Below are 21,527 nucleotides of genomic sequence, written 5' to 3' on the forward strand. Positions count from 1 at the left end.
AGCTGCATAGAAATATGGAAGCATATATGGATGACATAGTGGTCAAAACCAAGGACAAGGCAACACTTGTGCAAGATTTGGAAGAAACATTTGCAAACTTGCGCAAGATCAACCTTAAGCTCAACCCTGAGAAGTGTGTGTTCGGTGTCCCATCCGGCAAACTTCTCGGGTTCTTTGTGTATCAGCATGGGATCGAAGCAAACCCCAACAAGATCAAAGCGATTGAGCAGTTCGAAGCACCAAGATGAGTCAAAGATGTGTGTCGGCTTGCTGGCTGCGTTGTTGCTTTGAGTAGGTTCATCTCCATATCCGCTAAGCACGCCCTTTCCTTTTTCAAGATTTTGAAAAAGGCAGGACCAATGAAATGGACTCCAGAGGCCGAGGCAGCGCTACAAGATTTGAAGAGGTACCTCTCCTCTACGCCAATACTAGTCGCACCTAAGCCGCAAGAGCCGTTGCTACTGTATCTAGCGGCAACGATCAAGTGGTCAGTGTTGCGCTAGTGGCGCAGAGGGAAGTTGATGAAGGAGGTGTCACAGTGGCGAGACCGTCGGATGGCGAGCCAGAGCTCTCCCCGGCAGGGACTGGTGCCGGCAAGGCAGGACCCCCGGCAGAGTCTGGTCCCGGCAGGGCAGAGTCTGGTGCCGGCAAGGCAGGATCTGCGCAAGCAAACGAAGTGATACAGATGAAGAATACGATGTATCACCCGGTTTATTTTGTCAACTCCCTCTTGCAGGGGACTAGGTCAAGATACTCTAGGGTGTAGAAGTTGCTCTTCGGCCTTCTTATGGCCTCGAGGAAGCTCCATCATTATTTTCAAGCACATGAGATCATCGCCATCACTCGCTTCCCGTTGCAACGGATCTTGCACAAACCAGATGCGACCGGAAGGATTGTGGAGTGGGCGTTGGAACTGTCGAGCTTTGGCCTCGGGTTTGAAAGCACTTCGACAATCCAGAGCAGAGCCTTGGCAGATTTCATTGCACAATGGACCTCAACGCCTAACGAAGAAATTCAAGAGACCACTCTCCCCGGCAAGGAAACGAGCCGCAACTGGATCATGTACTTTGACGGGGCTTTTTCGCTGCAAGGCGCCGGTGCTGGTGTGTTGCTTGTCGCGGCCACTGGAGGGCACCTCAAGTACGTGGTCCAAATGCACTTTCCCCGGGAGAGATCAACAAACAACACTGCGGAGTATGAGGGACTGCTTGCCGGTCTCAGGATCGCGGCAGACCTTGGGATCAGAAAGTTGATCGTCCGTGGAGATTCGCAAGTTGTAGTGAAGCAAGTAAACAAGGATTATCGAAGCCCATTGATGGAAGCTTATGTAGATGAAGTGAGGAAGTTGGAAGAGCGTTTTGAAGGTCTTCAAGCAGAGCATGTTCCTCGAGCAGAGAACAGCATTCCTGACGACCTGTCGAAACGTGATGCCCTCAAATTACCTATGGAACAAGGGACCTTTGTGCTCCAATTGACTCAGCCATTCGTTGAACCATCGGCAGGACAGAATAAGCAAAGGAAATTGAGCCCCGACAAGTACTCTCCCGCTGAGCTCCCAGGATCTGCTGGCAAGGAAGTTGCCGAGGACGCCAAGCTTGCCGGAGAGCGCGAGGCTCCGGCAGGGCCTCAAGCCCTTGCAGTCGAGACGACTGCTTCCGCGACGGAAGACATGCCTTTAGTCCTTGTCGTCGAGCCTCAGGCTCCAGCATGGGCACAACACATTGTTCGTTTCCTCCAAACAGGGGAACTCCCTGAGGAACAGGATGAAGTAGAGAAAGTAGCCCATCGGTCCAGCATGTACCAGTTTGTGGACGATGTCCTGTACATAAAAAGACCAAACGGCGTGAAATTGAAGTGCATTCCTCGTGAGGACGGAGTAGAGCTGTTGGCAGAGATACATGCAGGCATATGTGGCTCTCACATAGGATCAAGAGCCCTTGCTAGCAAAGCATTTCGGCAAGGTTTCTTTTGGCCAACTGCTCTCCAGGATGCAACTGCATTAGTAACCAAGTGTGAAGCGTGCCAGTTCCATTCAAAGAAGCTCCATCGGCCAGCTCAAGCTCTTCAGATGATCCCTCTTTCCTGGCCATTTTCGGTTTGGGGGCTCGACATACTGGGCCCCTTGCCCCGTGCTGTCAGGGGCTTTGAGTACTTGTACATAGCAATCGACAAGTTCACAAAGTGGCTAGAAGTGGAGGCAGTGAGAAAGGTGACAACACAATCAGCCGTCAAGTTCTTCAAGGGATTAGTTTGTCGTTTTGGTGTGCCAAACAGAGTCATCACCGATAACGGCACGCAGCTCGCGAGCTGCACCTTCATGCAGTACATCTAGGACCTCGGCAGCAAAATCTGTTTTGCTTTTGTTGCATATCCATGAAGCAACGGCCAGGCAGAAAGGGCAAATGTTGACGTGTTGTGGGGCCTCAAAACAAGAACTTTTTACAGGCTACACAAGTGCGAAATACGCTGGATTGATGAGTTGCCGGCGGTTCTTTGATCCATCAGGACGACACCAAATCGAGCCACCGGCAGACACCCTTCTCCCTCATATACGGGGCAGAAGAAGTTCTCCCCACGGAACTCTTATACGGGTCACCTCGAGTGCTCGCTTATGATGAGCTTGTGCAAGAGCAGTTGTGACAAGATGATGCTACGCTCCATGAGGAGGATTGTCTTCAGGCTGCTGTGAGAGCTGCGCGCTACCAGCAAGCCTTGCCCCGCTACCATAGCACGCAAGGTTCACACCCGAAGCCTTGAGGAAGGCAACCTTGTTCTTCAGCGCATTCAGTCGGCCAAGAACTCCAACAAGTTGACACCAAAGTGGGAAGGCCCTTATCGGGTAATACGAGTCACCAGGCCCGGCGCAGTCCTCCTAGAGAATGAAGATAGCATTCTAGTGAGAAACTCCTGGAATATCGAACATCTTCGCAAGTTTTACCCGTGAGGCGCGGTTGCCGGGAACCCCCTTTTGTACTAGCCTTGCCAGCAAGGCATATAACCCTATGTACAGAGCTAGGCGCAGACCCTGTGCGCAGTTGAATAAGCTTCAGTATGTACATTGTTGATTTCCATGTTATATACGTATGTATATATGCATGCTTGTCCAAGATATCGTACTACATTCGCTTCCCGCAAGTACTCACGATTCGCCAAGATTCCACGTTCCTATTTTCTCTTCTTTCTTTTTCTCAGAGGACAGAAGGTTCCCTCGCACACAAGTTTGTCGGGGGGGTAGAGAGTGTGGGCACCGACAAGCGACGTGCAAAGTGACGGCTTGCGAAAGCGAATGCGGCGGCGAAAGCTAAGTCATGAAACCTCGAGTGAATTTTCTTTTAAAAATAAGGTTATTTCCCTCGAATGGTTTCGGTTCTTTGTATGGAAAACCTGCACGCGAAGGAACTTTGTTTGGATTGGTTGCACCCATGCTCTGTTTCGAGTCCGCTCAACAGTTCAAGCGGCCGCGCCAAGAGCGGCAAGGTGCCTTGCCGGCAGCGGCACCCCCAGCAGGCTACTATGGACCCGTCCTCAAATCGCTCGCGGCAAGGGTGCGTGCAACGGCAAGCTTTTTCCAATAACGCGTAGGGTGTGTGCCATACAAGGAGGGATCAAACAAGGAAGATAAACGTACATTCAACCCAAAACACAGCAAGTTATAGTACATCAATAGTTGCCACAGTTCTAACTTAAGATAAATTTGTCTTGGGTATGAGTTCACGGTGGCAAGACAAAGCGGAGCGGCTAGTCCCAGCGCTGGCCTTCTACCCTCTTGACTTGGTCAACCCTGTTGACGGTGGGCACAACAAGCTCTGCAAGCGCCTTGCGGTACGCATCCTCCGGCAAGCTTTCGAGCACATTGGTGAGGTTGAGGTTGGGATTCCAATACGCCACCTTGGTGAGCACCTTGAGGAGGACGCCCCCGCAAAGCTTGCGGGACTTGTTGGCCAGGTGGGTGGCTCGATTGGAGTGGAGCAGCTTCAGAGCCTTGAGGACGGCCTCGAAGAACATGGTCAGCCTGGCGCTCTCAGAAATCCCCTTGTTGTGGGAGAACCTGAAGTTCGGCATACCCATGATGGACAGCTACGTGGTGAGCCTCTCTGCAGCATCAATGAGGCGCTCAGTCCAGATCCCCACGCCCTCCATGTAATCGTTGTGAGTGGCAGCATCACTCTCAAGCAGCAGCTTCTCATCCTTGAGGTCCTTGGCCAGGGCCTTCTCACGAGCCTTGCTGCCCTTAAGGGATGGGAAAACTTTGTTTTTGCCACTCTAGCTTTTGACCACTTTGATTATGCCACTCTGGAATTTGACATATCACTTTTGCCACTCTTAGTTTTTGACAATACATCACAATTGCCATTCTGTGGCAAAAGCAATAATTTTAGCGTGGCAATTGTGATACATTGTCAAAATCTAAGTGTGGCAAAAGTGAAATGAAAAGTTATTGCTTTTGCCACGGAATGGCATTTGTGATCTATTGTCAAAAACTAAGAGTGGCAAAAGAGATATGTCAAATTCTATAGTGGCATAAGCAAAGTTTGCAAAAGCTAGAGTGGCAAAAACAAAGTTTTCCCTTAAGGGATTCCTCCATGCTGGCCAGCTTCAGCTTCAGATCAGCAATGGAGTGTGACACCCAAAAAATTTGTTTGGCTTTTTCAAACTTTTATTTGATTTAAGGGATGTTATTTAAAATTTTCTGAAGAACTCTCCCTCTCAAAATATTTTCTTTCATGACAAGTGTTTTGTTTTGGATTCACCCAAGACTTGATTTTGGTCTTGGAGGTTTTTCCTTCTTATGTGGACTCAAAACTAGATGCTTTTCACTTGGGAGATTTCTTTTGAAAAATCTTTTAAATAGCCCTATGGCATTTGGAGTGATCTTTTCCCCTTTCAAAAATCCCTCTTGCCATGACCTAAGTGGAAATCCCCTCCCATAAGCCTTTCCCCATCTTTGGATCATGATATACTTCAAATCCAGCAGTTTGAACCTCCCCATAATTTCTCTTCCATTTATTTCTTATCAAAAATATTTCTGCCCTCTACTTCGCTATTGGAGATTTACAAAGGAGCTACCATTTCTACTTTGAGTTTTGCCTCCAAACCTTTTTCCCTGGCTAGTCCTTAGAGCCCTCAACCAAGATCCATGAAGATCCACTTGTCTCCAGTTCAAATATTTCAAATTGTGCTTGCTGCAAGTTTGAACCATATTTGCCAAATTTGATGAAATTCATTTGAATTCTCCTACTAAAAATCTGAGAAAATTCAGGCAGCCTCTGGATGCATTGAGAGGTCACCTCACCAAGTCCCAGCTCTAGAAAAAATTTTCTTCATGCCAAACCATTTCGTCGAGCACTTGAAGGGCACTGTTTCTGTCATGTTCAGAAAGTTCAGTTAACAGTTTCAGGAACTGCTGTCGTTTTCTTCAGAGCCCGATGTCGATCTCGCCAGTACCGCGGTGGTGCCTTGCTCCCTGTCCCCTCCTTCTTATCCCTGCGCCGCATGATCGCCTGGAGGTTTGCGGGCGTCGGCGACGAGCAGGAGGAGGTGCGCCACCCCATGAGTGACGGCAGCAGCGGCTTTGCGGCTGCCAGAGAGTGGCGCAGCATGGACGGCGCCGTCCAGCGCCGCCCAAGCCACCGGAGGCCGCCGCGTGGCCACCCACTCGCCCGTGCACGCTGCCATCCCTCGTCGTGAACTGCTAGGCGCGGAGCGCGCTCTCTATCGCCGCCGTGCCTGTACGGCCGCCCCGTCGAGGATCGGCGCATTACGCCTAGCCCGACCGAGGTTTCGCAGTGGAACGGGACCAGTGATTCTCCCTGATGGTGCCTAGCCTCCTAAACCCCCTGCCCAACCTCTGCCTCACCGTAATCGCTCGCCGGAGATATCCCGTTCACGGTCACCCCCTCGGATCGCCTATAAATAGAGGCCCCGAGCTCGAACTCGAACCCACACCACGTCTGCACTCCACCAATACCACGCCAAGCCACTAGAAGAGCCCCGAGGGAGCCTTCTTCCCCAACTCCGCCCACCTCGACCTGCCACGGGACCCAGCTCGATTCGCTCCCGTGCGTGCACCCCTACCCCTCAGCTCTTGCCAGTAGCCTTCTAGTGCATCCACTCTGCTGACCCGCGCTTCAATTTGGAGTTTGCAGCACCCAGCGGAGTACTCCACCATCGCCCGAACCACCGTCCGCCGGAGAAAGTGTCGCCGTCGACGTGGTGCTCTCCATCGGCCAAGTCTACCACCCACCGACGCGGAAGAACACACTGAACCTCTTGGTACCCTCCGATCTCTCTATCTCGCCGCGGTTCAACGCCGGCGACCACCGCAGCCTTCGGGCGCCGGCGAGCTCCGTTGGCCGTTTTTAAACCTGACGTGTGGACCCCCCCGTCAGCCTCTCTTCTTTTTCCTCGAACCGTTTTCTGATGGCGCCTTCGGGCAGAATGCGTTTTCTCTTTGGGCTGGCGCATTTCTTTCCGAACCGTTTTCTGTTTTCTCAGTTAAGTCCCTGGATCTTTTCTGTTTCATCACAGATTAGTCCCTGGACTAAAACCCTTATAACTTTTTAATAAAAGATGATTTTTGATTGATTCTTTTTCTGTCAGTCTTATATTTTTGTCTAGTTTTTTATAGTATTTATTTGGAAAATTTTTGGAACAAATTTTATGCACGCGATGATTTTCACGTTAGTGTACGTTTTCGCTATACCGTAGGTTCCGGAGGAGGTGACGGAGCCGCGAACTTCGCCGAGCTAGACTCCGACTTCTCCGAACCAGGCAAGCATGTTTGAACCTTTGATATGATAGGTGTTTTGCATGTTTGCTTGAATGGTTTGTGCATGGCATAAGAGCATCGGTGAGTATTACGTTGCATGCAAGGCAACTGACCGTGTGTTTCGAAGTTATCGTGATCTCTGTTGAGAGATGACCTGATCATGTGGTGACATGAAAGGTAGTAAGATGGTATTGTTGTAGCATGCCAGTCTTACGTCATCCGATAAACTCCGACGTTAACGTGGACTGAGCCACGTTACCGTCCTTCCCCTTTCGTGCTGCCACATGTTTTCTGCAAAGAATACGGTTTAGTAAGTTGTTAACCTCTTTCCGTGTACACACCAAATAGAGGGGCCGGGATGAGGGTTCCATGGCCCTGGATTAAAGCCAGTCATCCGGTCAGGGGGCATGGGTGTTTCCGGTTGGGACCGAGAGGGGGGGCACCCCTTAGAGCGCGCGTATATAAATTTGATCCCATGCTACGCGAGGTTGTAGCCTCCCCGTCTCAAGGTTTTTCTTGAACGTTGCCGAGGGTGATTCCTGGCTTCGGAATGTTGAATGGGTGTGTACTGGTTAGATGTGTTTCTCCTAAAACACCGTAAACTGAACTAGTCCCCGTGACTACTGAAATCCGTTGGCTGTGGTTAAAGTACAAACTCTGCAGAGTCAAATCCTTCTGAGTCATCGTGTCTATGGTCAAGGACCATGGCCAGCATATCCATATCTATGTCAGTCCTCGTGGTAAATCCCCGGTGAACAAGCTTGAGTGGTATACCCGTTTGAATTGTTATTCCTGTGGATGGACTAACCTTTATTTTATCTCGTACCTGAATATTCCCTTGCAATGATTTTAATTTATGAGCCACTGAAATATTAAGCTGTGAAATATAAGCCCTTTATGTGATGTCGCTCAGACGTCTGACTGTGGCACTCTTGTCATTTACTTTCAATATAAGCCCTTTATGTGATGTCGCTCAGACGTCCGACTGTGGCACGCCCGCTATTTACTTTTGATATAAGCCCTTTATGTGATGTCGCTTCAGACGTCCGACTGTGGCATGCACCGTTATTTATTTTTCCATTATAAACCCTTTATGTGGTGTCGCCTTGACGCCCGACTGCGGCATTGTTATTCTTTTGTATCCTTTCGAGGAGTCATTCAGACAGTCGATTGGCCCTCAGTATTACTTTGGGGTTTTGGGAGGACTACCGCCCGACTTCCCTTTTATTTCCCATCCATTATTATCTCATTGTCTGAGTGCGCTTGTTAATCTGTTCATATGCATCATGTTCACATTTGTTATATCTTATGTCCGAACTGTCTTGCGAGTACTTTCATAGTACTCACCTGGCTTGTTGATTTGGCCAGATGTTGACGAAGGCGATCTCATGGATGAAGAGTTTGATAGTGAGTCCGACGCCTAGAGGAGTCCCAGTTAGTCCCGTGCGATCCTGGATATTGGTCACTTGTATTATATACGCTTCCGCCACCCACAATAAGTATCCTCGAGCCTCACTCCGACGCTCGAAGAGCTGTTAGATTCAGGAGTCATGTCACCCACTTCGCTGTGATATTTCCACCACCGCTTTTATCGTGAGTTAGTAGTTATGCCACCCTATCCGCCTTTATGTTTATTGGCGTGTTTGTAATAAATTGTTGAGCAGTCTCCGCTCAACCTTGTATTATATTCAGTACTCCTGGTTTTTCTTCTGTGATCAAGATATTGTCTACCAGTGAGAAGGAATTCTTCTCTACTGGTCCGTAAAAGGGATCGGTTTCTCAATAAATATTTTTATTGGAAAACCGGTCGTGACAAGCTTGGTATCAGAGCCAGGCTGACTGTAGGAAGCCACTAGGTGCGATCGCTAATCGGTTATTAGCGTCTTTAGTGCTTTTTCAGCATTTTGCAAATGTAGCTATTTTCTGTTGGTCATCATAAATTTATGATTTGACTACTCAGAATTTTTGCCTACTTTTGTAGATGGCTGGCAACGACTGCGAGACTCGGGTGTTCACTAATGTGGCCGAGGGGTTTGTCAAACTCCTCGTCTCCATCACCAAGCTCGCGATCGGGCCAGCGACGCGTCCGGAGTTCACGCTTTATCAGCACAAGCTCAGCGACGACGTGTCTATGCACCAGGCCGTGGTGCAATTCAAGGGAGGACGTTCTGCGTCTCGCCACTTCCGTTTTGTGGGAAGGGCCATGCCTACGGAGAGGCATGCCATGCAGATGGCCGCCCGTGAGGCGATAGCTCGCCTTCGGGATATCCTCCCTATGATGAAGACTCGTCGCTACCGCTACCTCCCATGCCATGTGCCATATACTTGTCACTATGCATTCGCCTGCCATAGGGGAGAGCGAGATGAAGCTATCGAGATGCTCGTTGAGTATCTCAAAGCTCTAGAGGAATCTTTCGACAACCTCGTGGACGATCTTGTGGCTGCCCGCATGGACTTAGTTCAGGGCGGTCCTGCCAGCAGGAAGGAGCTTCTCCACATGGCACCGCCACTGACTTTCGTCTCGTCCTCAGCATCTTATTCACCGGCCATCTTGGCCACTGCTCGCCGTCTGCCTACCACTGAGGAGTTCGACCGAGTCATCGCTCCTACTCCAGTCAGAGCTGCACCACCTGCCGCACCCGCACTACCGCCTGTCGCACCCACGCCATCACCTCAGCACAGTGCTACACGCCTGGAGCATATTAGGGAGGAGGTGGAGGTTGAGTCTCCTGCACCGCTGGGTCTTACCCTCGGCAAGGGGAAGGACATCTTCACCATCTCCGACTGAGTGCGCCTAGTCGCCGCGCGTTGTGCCTGCATGTATGATATGTTTTATATGTACGTTAGTTTGTAGTTTTTGTGTGCGCTTCGTGTGGAATCCCGGAGGAGTATGCCAGCCTAAATAACATGTCAGGAGTGTGTGCGCACATCCTGAGTGATGTATCGTATGTTTGCGTATCGCGTGTAAGATATGTGCTAAGCGGTCCTTCTCCGTGCGAAATCGTTTATGTCCTTGAAAAATCTTGAGGTCTTTTAAATTTTTGTCTCTGCAAGATTTTCCTTGTGCCACACAGTTTTACTCATAAATTTTGCAAAATAATACCCCCAGAGTGGAAAATGTCTCATCCGTGGACTCGTTCCATGCCAAATCCCCCAGAAGAAGTTTATGGAACACAGACAAGCAACAACTTCACTCAGGGACAGTCTAGTCAACAGGACAGCGAGGCAGCCTTATCTCAAGTATGCCGCCTTTTCGAACAAAGCCAACAGCAACACCAAGAAATGATGAATCACGTCATCAATATGGGAATCACCGTGAGCCATACCAACCACACTCCAAGTTGTCTGAACTGCAGAAGACACGCCCTCCAACGTTTGCTCACACTGATAGGCCACTTGAAGCCGATGATTGGCTTCGTGACATCGAAAGAAAGTTGATTATTGCTCAATGTTCTGATCATGAGAAGGTGCTTTATGCACCTCACTACCTCACTGGAGCAGCTGCAGCATGGTGGGAAAACTTCCTACACATGCATCCCAGTGAACACAACATCACCTGGGAGGAGTTTAAGGAAGGCTTTCGTGGGGCACACATCCCCAGGAGCATCATAAAAATCAAGAAAAGAGAATTTGATGACCTCAAGCAGAGAGGCATGTCAGTGACGGAATACAACAGTCAGTTTACCCAGCTATCTCGTTATGCCTACGACGAGCATATGACTAAGAACAAGAGGATGGAAAAATTCTTAGATGGCCTGGCACCGGCACTAAGATGCCAACTGGTTGTACACACTTTCCCAGATTTCAAAACTCTGGTTGACAAGGCCATTACTTTGGAGAATGAGCGCCGCAGTCTGGAAGATATTCGTAAGCGAAAGAGGGACAAGGCGACTCTTGCTCGCAACAATCGAAGCAAGACTGATGTTCAGAGGATTGAAGCAAGAAAATCCACGACAACTGATCTAAGGCCAACCAGACAGTTTCATTCAAGGGACAAAGACTTTACATACCATCCAGGGGTCACTTGCTATGCTTGTGGTGAAGAAGGGCACTATGCCAAACAGTGCCCAAAGCCAAGGAACTCGGTCCCCAAGCCGAACAATGGTGGGAATAATCCAGCCCCCAAGCGCAACAATTTCAACCCCAACAACAATCACAGGAAGGGTCACCTGAACCATGTGACCAGGGAAGAAGCGCAGAATGCCCCAGACATCGTGCTCGGTACGTTCCCTGTCAACACAGTACCTGCCACGGTTTTGTTTGATTCTGGAGCTTCTCACTCGTTCGTTTCGAAGAGTTTTGTTTTACAACATGGTTTTCCGATACTTCCCTTGGAAAAATCTATGATCATCAAGTCCCCCGGGAATAAGCAGATCACTCAGAGTTACTGCCAAGGAGTGATCATTGAGTTCGAAGGACTAAAGTTTCAGGCTAATCTCATCGTGTTGGAAAATAAAGGACTGGATGTCATCCTAGGGATGGACTGGTTGACCACCAACAAGGGATTTATTGACTGTTTCAATCGGACCGTGATTCTCACTCACCATCACGGCAAGACAATAAAGGTTACAGCTCAAGAGAGACCACGGTCACGGCAACCAAAATTGAACAAAGTGGACATTTCAGAACTGAGAAAAGTTCTAGTGGTGTGCGAGTTTCCTGACGTATTTCCTGAAGAACTACCAGGCATGCCACCAGACCGAGAGATAGAGTTCAGCATTGAACTAGCACCTGGCACCACTCCCATCTATAAGAAACCTTATAGAATGGCACCCTCAGAATTGGTAGAATTGAAGAAGCAGATAAAGGAATTACTGGACAAAGGATTTATTCGAGCCAGCTCCTCACCTTGGGGTTCGCCAGTATTATTCGCCAAGAAAAAGGATGGGACACTGAGATGTGTATAGACTATCGAGCTCTCAATATGGTCACCATCAAAAACAAATATCCGATGCCACGGATAAATGATTTGTTTGACCAGCTCGCACAAGCCAAGGTGTTCTCAAAAATTGATTTGAGATCGGGATATCATCAATTGAAAGTACGGACAGAAGATATCCCTAAAACAGCATTCACCTCCAGATACGGATTATATGAGTTCACAGTAATGCCGTTTGGACTGACGAACGCCCCTGCATATTTCGTCCACCTCATGAACAAAGTGTTTATGAAATTTATGGACAAATTTGTTGTGGTGTTCATTGACGATATTCTGGTATATTCAAGGACACCAGAAGAGCATGCTGAACATCTCAGAATTGTTTTGGGAGAATTAAGGAAACATCAATTGTACGCCAAATTTAGCAAGTGTGAATTTTGGCTAAGGCAAGTTGGTTTCCTAGGCCATATATTAACCCAAGAAGGCATGGCCGTAGACCCAGAAAAGGTCAAAGCCATACTTGACTGGAAACCACCAGCCAACGTGACAGATGTGCAGAGTTTCCTGGGAATGGCCGGATATTACAGAAGATTTATTGAAGGATTCTCCACTATGGCAAAACCAATGACACAGTTGCTCAAGAAAGACAAGAAGTTTGTATGGACGGAAGCGTGCGAGAAAAGCTTCCAAGAACTCAAGAAGAAACTAACAACAGCACCAGTTTTGATCGTGCCAGACATACACAAGAGCTTTGAAGTGTATTGTGACGCATCCCGGAAGGGCCTCGGGTGCGTGCTGATGCAGGATGGCAAAGTTGTCGCGTATGCTTCCAGGCAACTACGGAAGCATGAGGAAAATTATCCAACTCATGACTTGGAGCTAGCAGCGGTCATCCATGCACTCAAGGAGTGGAGGCACTTTCTGTTGGGAAATCGTTGTGAAATATATACGGACCATAAGAGCCTTAAATATATTTTCACACAACCAGAGCTAAATTTACGCCAACGACGCTGGTTGGAATTGGTCAAGGACTATGATGTCGGCATTCACTACCATCCAGGGAAAGCAAATGTAGTGGCAGATGCTCTTAGTCGGAACCCCAGCCCGGGCAACGACAGTCCACAAAACTTGAGGCCTGAGTTTCAGCAGGAGCTCGCTAGACTCAACATGGTGTTAGTCTCTGAGGGCAACGTATCAAATCTGGAGATACATCCCACCCTAATGGAACAAATTAAGAAGGCTCAGCACGGACATCCCAGCATCGAAGGTATAAAGAGGAAGATGAGCCTTGGCAAGGCTTCAGAGTTCGTCACAGACAATGAAGGAATATTATGGTACGGGGACAGACTTTGCGTACCTAACATTGAGGAACTCAAGCAACAAATCCTAACCGAAAGCCACACCGCTCCATACTCGATCCACCCTGGAGGAACCAAAATGTACAAAGATATTCAAGAAAGATTTTGGTGGCACGTTATGAAAAGGGATATAGCCGCATTCATTGCTTGTTGCAATTCATGTCAGCGCATTAAAGCCGAGCATCAAAAGCCAGCAGGGCTACTACAGCCAAACAGGATACCAGAGTGGAAATGGGATGAAATTGGAATGGACTTCATCATCGGACTACCTCGATGGCAACGCGGAAATGATGCCATATGGGTCATCACAGATAGGCTAACCAAGGTAGCACATTTGATTCCCGTGAAGACGTCCTACTCCACACAAAGGCTAGCCAAGCTTTATCTCTCCCGTATAGTTCGTTTGCATGGAGTCCCAAAGACTATAATATCCGACCGAGGCAGTCAATTTGTCTCTAAATTCTGGGATCACTTACAACAAGCTCTGGGCACTCAACTAGCATTCAGTACAACGTACCACCCTCAGACTGATGGACAAACGGAATGCGTGAACCAAATCCTAGAGGACATGCTGAGAGCCTGTGTGCTCACCTATGGATCCAGTTGGGAAGAAAGTTTGCCGTATGCCGAGTTTGCTTACAACAACAGTTACCAAGCCAGCCTGCAAATGGCACCCTTTGAAGCATTGTATGGACGGAGGTGTCGTACCCCACTAAATTGGTCAGAGACAGGTGACAGTCGTATCTTCGGCCCAGACATGCTCAAGGAGGCCGAGGACAAAGTTAAATAGATCAGGGACAGACTCAAGACAGCTCAAAGTCGATAAAAGAGCTATTACGATCAAAAACATCGTGAGGTCAGCTTTGAACCCGGTGATTTCGTATACCTACGAGTGTCTCCTATGAGGGGCCTGCAACGGTTCAAAATTAAGGTAAAGCTAGCCCCGAGATTTATTGGACCCTTCTGTATAGTTGCATGAAGAGGCACGGTAGCCTACCAGCTAGACCTACCCAAAGAGCTGTCAGACGTCCACGACGTGTTTCACGTCTCACAGTTGAGGAAATGTGTGAACAACCCGGAGAAGCATGTATCTCATGAAATCATTGATGTGCAACCAGACCTCACCTACAGAGAGCGGCCAGTAAAGATTTTGGAAGAGTCTGAAAGAAGGACCCGTCAGAAAACAACTAAATTCTTCAAGGTCCAGTGGAGCAATCACACCGAGGATGAAGCTACATGGGAAAGAGAAGATTTTCTTCAGGCAAAGTACCCATATCTATTTGAGGATCAGCAGAAATCTCGGGGACGAGATTTTTCCTAAGGGGGTAGGTGTTGTGACACCCAAAAATTTTGTTTGGCTTTTTCAAACTTTTATTTGATTTAAGGGATGTTATTTAAAATTTTCTGAAGAACTCACCCGCTCAAAATACTTTCTTTCATGACAAGTGTTTTGTTTTGGATTCACCCAAGACTTGATTTTGGTCTTGGAGATTTTTCCTTCTTATGTGGACTCAAAACCAGATGCTTTTCACTTGGGAGATTTCTTTTGAAAAATCTTTTAAATAGCCCTATGGAATTTGGAGTGATCTTTTCCCCTTTCAAAAATCCCTCTTGCCATGACCTAAGTGGAAATCCCCTCCCATAAGCCTTTCCCCATCTTTGGATCATGATATACTTCAAATCCAGCAGTTTGAACCTCCCCATAAATTTCTCTTCCATTTATTTCCTTATCAAAAATATTTCTGCCCTCTACCTTGGCTATTGGAGATTTACAAAGGAGCTACCATTTCTACTTTGAGTTTTGCCTCCAAACCTTTTTCCCTGGCTAGTCCTTAGAGCCCTCAACCAAGATCCATGAAGATCCACTGGTCTCCAGTTCAAATATTTCAAATTGTGCTTGCTGCAAGTTTGAACCATATTTGCCAAATTTGATGAAATTCATTTGAATTCTCCTCCTAAAAATCTGAGAAAATTCAGGCAGCCTCTGGATGCATTGAGAGGTCACCTCACCAAGTCCCAGCTCCAGAAAAAAATTTCTTCATGCCAAATCATATCGTCGAGCACTTGAAGGGCACTGTTTCTGTGATGTTCAGAAAGTTCAGTTAACAGTTTCAGGAACTGCTGTCCTTTTCTTCAGAGCCCGATGTCGATCTCGCCAGTACTGCGGTGGCGCCTTGCTCCCTATCACTTCCTTCTTATCCCTGCGCCGCACGATCGCCTGGAGGTTTGCGGGCGTCGGCGACGAGCAGGAGGAGGTGCGCCACCCCGTGAGCGACGGCAGCAGCGGCTTTGCGGCTGCCACAGAGAGGCGCAGCGTGGACGGCGCCGTCCAGCACCTCCCAAGCCACCGGAGGCCGCCGCGTGGCCACCCACTCGCCCGTGCACGCTGCCATCCGTCGTCGTGAACTGCTAGGCGCGGAGCGCGCTCTCTGCCGCCGCCGTGCCCGTACGGCCGCCCCGTCGAGGATCGGCGCATTACGCCTTGCCCGACCAAGGTTTCGCAGTGGAACGGGACCAGTGATTCTCCCTGATGGTGCCTAGCCTCCTAAACCCCCTGCCCAACCTGTGCCTCGCCGTAATCGCTCGCCGGAGATATCCCGTTCACGGCCACCCCCTCGGATGGCCTATAAATAGAGGCCCCGAGCTCGAACTCGAACCCACACCACCTCTGCACTCCACCAATACCACGCCAAGCCACTGGAAGAGCCCCGAGGGAGCCTTCTTCCCCAACTCCGGCCGCCTCGACCCGCCACGGGACCTAGCTCGATTCGCTCCCGTGCGTGCACCCCTACCCCTCAGCTCTTGCCAGTAGCCTTCTAGTGCATCCACTCTGCTGACCCGCGCTTCAATTTGGAGTTTGCAGCACCCACCGGACTACTCCACCATCGCCCGAACCACCGTCCGCCGGAGAATGTGTCGCCATCGACGTGGTGCTCTCCGTCGGCCAAGTCCACCACCCACCGACGCGGAAGAACACACTGAACCTCTTGGTACCCTCTGATCTCTCTATCTCACCGCGGTTCAACGCCGGCGACCACCGCAGCCTTCGGGCGCCGGCGAGCTCCGTTGGAGTTTTTAAACCTGACGTGTGGACCCCCCCGTCAGCCTCTCTTCTTTTTCCTCAAACCGTTTTATGATGGCGCCTTCGGGCAGAATGCATTTTCTCTTTGGGCTGGCGCATTTCTTTCCGAACCGTTTTCTGTTTTCTCAGTTAAGTCCCTGGATCTTTTCTGTTTCATCACAGATTAGTCCCTGGACTAAAACCCTTATATCTTTTTAATAAAAGATGATTTTTGATTGATTCTTTTTCTGTCAGTCTTATATGTTTGTCTAGTTTTTTGTAGCATTTATTTGGAAAATTTTTGGAACAAATTTTATGCACGCGATGATTTTCACGTTAGTGTACATTTTCGCTATACCGTAGGTTCCGGAGGAGGTGACGGAGCCGCGAACTTCGACGAGCTAGACTCCGACTTCTCCGAACCAGGCAAGCATGTTTGAACCTTTGATATGATGGGTGTTTTGCATGTTTGCTTGAATGGTTTGTGCATGGCATATGAGCATCGGTGAGTATTACGTTGCATGCAAGGCAACTGACCGTGTGTTTCGAAGTTGTCATGATCTTTGTTGAGAGATGACCTGATCATGTGGTGACATGAAAGGTAGCAAGATGGTATTGTTGTAGCATGCCAGTCTTACGTCATCTGATAAACTCCGGCGTTAACGTGGACTGATCCATGTTACCGTCCTTCCCCTTTCGTGCTGCCACATGTTTTCTGCAGAGAATACGGTTTAGTAAGTTGTTAACCTCTTTCCGTGTACACACCAAATAGAGGGGCCGGGATGAGGGTTCCATGGCCCTGGATTAAAGCCAGTCATCCGGTCAGGGGGCATGGGTGTTTCTGGTTGGGACCGAGAGGAGGGCACCCCTTAGAGCGCGCGTATATAAATTTGATCCCATGCTACGCGAGGTTGTAGCCTCCCCGTCTCAAGGTTTTTCTTGAACGTTGCCGAGGGTGATTCCTGGCTTCGGAATGTTGAATGGGTGTGTACTGGTTAGATGTGTTTCTCCTAAAACACCGTAAACGGAACTAGTCCCCATGACTACTGAAATCCGTTGGCTGTGGTTAAAGTACAAACTCTGCAGAGTCAAATCCTTCCGAGTCATCGTATCTATGGTCAAGGACCATGTCCAGTATATCCATATCTATGTCAGTCCTCGTGGTAAATCCCCGGTGATCAAGCTTGAGTGGTATACCCGTTTGAATTGTTATTCCTGTGGATGGACTAACCTTTATTTTATCTCGTACCTGAATATTCCCTTGCAATGATTTTAATTTATGAGCCACTGAAATATTAAGTTGTGAAATATAAGCCCTTTATGTGATGTCGCTCAGACGTCCGACTGTGGCAATCTTGTCATTTACTTTCAATATAAGCCCTTTATGTGATGTCGCTCAGACGTCCGACTGTGGCACGCCCGCTATTTACTTTTGATATAAGCCCTTTATGTGATGTCGCTTCAGACGTCCGACTGTGGCATGCACCATTATTTATTTTTCCATTATAAGCCCTTTATGTGGTGTCGCCTTGACGCCCGACTGCGGCATTGTTATTCTTTTGTATCCTTTCGAGGAGTCATTCAGACACTCGATTGGCCCTCAGTATTACTTTGTGGTTTCGGGAGGACTACCGCCCGACTTCCCTTTTATTTCCCATACATTATTATCTCATTGTCTGAGTGCGCTTGTTAATCTGTTCATATGCATCATGTTCACATTTGTTATATCTTATGTCCGAACTGTCTTGCGAGTACTTTCATAGTACTCACCTGGCTTGTTGATTTGGCCAGATGTTGACGAGGGCGATCTCATGGATGAAGAGTTTGATAGTGAGTCCGACGCCTAGAGGAGTCCCAGTCAGTCCCGTGCGATCCTGGATATTGGTCACTTGTATTATATACGCTTCCGCCACCCACAATAACTATCCTCGAGCCTCACTCCGACGCTCGAAGAGCTGTTAGATTCAGGAGTCCTGTCGCCCACTTCGCTGTGATATTTTCCACCACCACGTTTATCGTGAGTTAGTAGTTATGCCACCCTATCCGCCTTTGTGTGTCATTGGCGTGTTTGTAATAAATTGTTGAGCAGTCTCCGCTCAACCTTGTATTATATTCAGTACTCCTGGTTTTTCTTCTGTGATCAAGAAATTGTCTACCCGTGAGAAGGAATTCTTCTCTACTGGTCCGTAAAAGGGATTGGTTTCTCAATAAATATTTTTATTGGAAAACCGGTCGTGACATGGAGTCACTGGCTTCGAAGAGCAGCTTGGTCTTGTCAAATATGGTAACCTGCAGCTCTGCCAAGGTGTAAGCGGTTTTCTCTCTATCGCTCTTGAGCGTCAAGACCTCCTTGCTATGCTTCTCCAATTCCACCTCTAGTTTCTCCACCTTGCCGGCCAGCTCATTCCGGGCGGCCTCTTCGACTTCGGCAGTGTCGACGGCCTCCTTCAGCTTGCCAGCATGATCCAGGACCAGAGCGTCGATTGCGTGTTTATGTTTCTGCTCTAGCTCCTGGGTCCGCTGCGCGACAAGCTTCCCAATTTCTTCATCTTTTCCATGGAGCTTGGTGGCAAGTGCATGTTCACGAGTGGCAAGGTCCTCTTCTTGGGCGTCAAGCAGAACGCGGCGCTCACTTAGCTGACCGTCGTCCTTGGTGGCCTGTGCAGTGGCCTCCTCCCGAGCCTTCTCAACATCAGACTGCTTCAGGAGGAGCTTGTTCTAGCGCTCACTCAGCTGCTCCTGGCTGGTCTTCAGCTCATGTCGGGCCTCAGAAAACTAGATCTGCATCTACTCGACGCGCTTCTGGAAGTCCGCCTCTGCCGCATCGAAGACTGCCGTCCTGGAGTCTAGCTTCTCCTTGCGGGCACGGTGAAGCGCCTGAAGCTTCTGGAAGTTGCCGCTCATGGCTTGGAGGAGCCGGTCCTCCTTGGAACTGTCGCTGCTGGTGCTCGGCTCATTAACAACCTGGAGCCTGGCGGCGGCAATGACTTCTTCGTCAAAAACTTCCCCCTCGGTCGGTGCTCCGGTGCCTGCCTTCGCCGGGATGCTGACGAACAGTTCGTCGCCTACCTTCAGGTATCTGCTTGGGGTGGGGGCTTCGAAAGTTGACGGTTGGTCTTCGGCCACCGTCTCCTCGGAAGCTAAGGACTCCGGGACCGATGTAGTGCCGGGCGCTCCTGCGGCAGGGATGCCGTCAGTATGGTCGCTGGTCTCCTTGGCGGCCTCCTTGGTAGACCCCTTGGCGGCCTCGCCGGCAGTAGCCTTGGCGGCCTCGCTGGCAGCATCCTTGGCGGTCTCCTCAATGGTGGCATCGAAATCCATCTGATCCACCAAAGAGGGATCTGGAGGCCAAGAAGGGGAAATAAAATGAAACAAAGATTGAAGCTCAAAGCAACAAAAACAAAAAAGATTGCACTAAAGAAGTAGCAAGGGCCAGGAGGCGGGCGGCTTACCTGTGACGAGTTGGGGGGGGGTTCCCTCCCTGACAACACTCGTCGCCAGGATGGAGCTGCCGGTGCCTGTGCTTGCTGGTTCTCCCTCCTCGTGCGTGGGCTCGTCGGCAAAAGCCCTTGCCGGGGATCTCTCCCTTGGCAGCGTGGGCTCATTGGCGGAGGTCCTCGTCGGGGACCCCTCTTTGGGTGGTGTAGTTGACGGAGGAGGCATGTTGGGGGTGGCCCTTAATGGCTCCTCCTATTGTCGCTCCTCTTGTGCAAACCTGGCAAGGTTAGCGGTGAAGATACACATCCCGACGCTTGCCAGCGCAAAGTCGGTAGCGTGCTCACGCTGAGGGCTGAGTCGGGGGCTGCGACATGGGTTGGGGTCCGAGCTGATCGTGATCATCTCCGGCGCACTTGAAGTGCTTGTCGCAGGCTCGTCGCTGTTGGGGAACGTAGTAATTTCAAAAAAATTCCTACGCACACGCAAGATCATGGTGATGCATAGCAACGAGAGGGGAGAGTGTTGTCCACGTACCCTCGTAGACCGACAGCGGAAGCGTTATCACAACGCGGTTGATCTAGTCGAACGTCTTCACAATCCGACCGATCAAGTACCGAACGCATGGCACCTCCGAAGTTCTACACACGTTCAGCTCGATGACGTCCCTCGAACTCCGATCCAGCCGAGTGTTGAGGGAGAGTTTCGTCAGCACGACGGCGTGGTGACGATGATGATGTTCCACCGACGCAGGGCTTCGCCTAAGCTTCGTGACGGTATTATCGAGGTGTAATTTGGTGGAGGGGGGCACCGCACACGGCTAAAATATCGTATATCAAGTGTGTTCTTAGGTGCCCCCCTGCCCCCATATATAAAGGAGCAAGGGGGAGGCCGGCTGCCTATGGGGCGCGCCAAGGAGAGGGGGGGGAGTCCTCCTCCTAGTAGGAGTAGGACTCCCCTTTCCTAGTCCTACTAGGAAAAGAAGGGAGGAAGGAAAGAGAGGGAGAGGGAGAGGGAAAGGGGGCTGCGCCCCCCTCTCCTAGTCCAACTAGGACTCCTCTGGGAGGGGGCGCACCACCTCCTGGCTGCTGCCCTCTCTCTCCCCTCAAGGCCCACTAAGGCCCAATACTTCCCCGGGGGGTTCCGGTAACCCTCCGGCACTCCGGTTTAATCCGAAACTTCTCCGGAACACTTCCGGTGTCCGAATATAGTCGTCCAATATATCAACCTTTATGTCTCGACCATTTCAAGACTCCTCGTCATGTCCGTGATCACATCCGGGACTCCGAACAACCTTCGGTACATCAAATCATATAAACTCATAATAAAACTGTCATCGTAACTTTAAGCGTGCAGACCCTTCGGGTTCGAGAACTATGTAGACATGACCGAGACACCTCTCCGGTCAATAACCAATAGCGGGACCTGGATGCGCATATTGGCTCCCACATATTCTACGAAGATCTTTATCGGTCAGACCGCATAACAACATACGTTGTTCCCTTTGTCATCGGTATGTTACTTGCCCGAGATTCGATCGTCGGTATCTCGATACCTAGTTCAATCTCGTTACCGGCAAGTCTCTTTACTCGTTCCGTAATACATCATCCCGTAACTAACTCATTAGTCACAATGCTTGCAAGGCTTATAGTGATGTGCATTACCGAGTGGGCCCAGAGATACCTCTCCGACAATCGGAGTGACAAATCCTAATCTCGAAATACGCCAACCCAACAAGTACCTTTGGAGACACCTGTAGAGCACCTTTATAATCACCCAGTTACGTTGTGACGTTTGGTAGCACACAAAGTGTTCCTCCGGTAAACGGGAGTTGCATAATCTCATAGTCATAGGAACATGTATAAGTCATGAAGAAAGCAATAGCAACATACTAAACGATCGGGTGCTAAGCTAACGTAATGGGTCATGTCAATCACGTCATTCTCCTAATGAGGTGATCCCGTTAATCAAATGACAACTCATGTCTATGGCTAGGAAACATAACCATCTTTGATTAACGAGCTA

The 21,527-nt window shown here is 49.4% G+C and overlaps 1 pseudogene; it reads left to right on the top strand.

Annotated features, from left to right (window-relative positions):
- The window catches only part of LOC123158725 (DNA-directed RNA polymerase subunit beta''-like), an 89,551-nt pseudogene that overhangs the window by 21,620 nt on the left and 46,404 nt on the right, over positions 1-21,527 (top strand).

Source organism: Triticum aestivum, chromosome 1D (assembly GCF_018294505.1).
Source record: "Triticum aestivum cultivar Chinese Spring chromosome 1D, IWGSC CS RefSeq v2.1, whole genome shotgun sequence".
NCBI classification, from domain to species: domain Eukaryota; kingdom Viridiplantae; phylum Streptophyta; class Magnoliopsida; order Poales; family Poaceae; genus Triticum; species Triticum aestivum.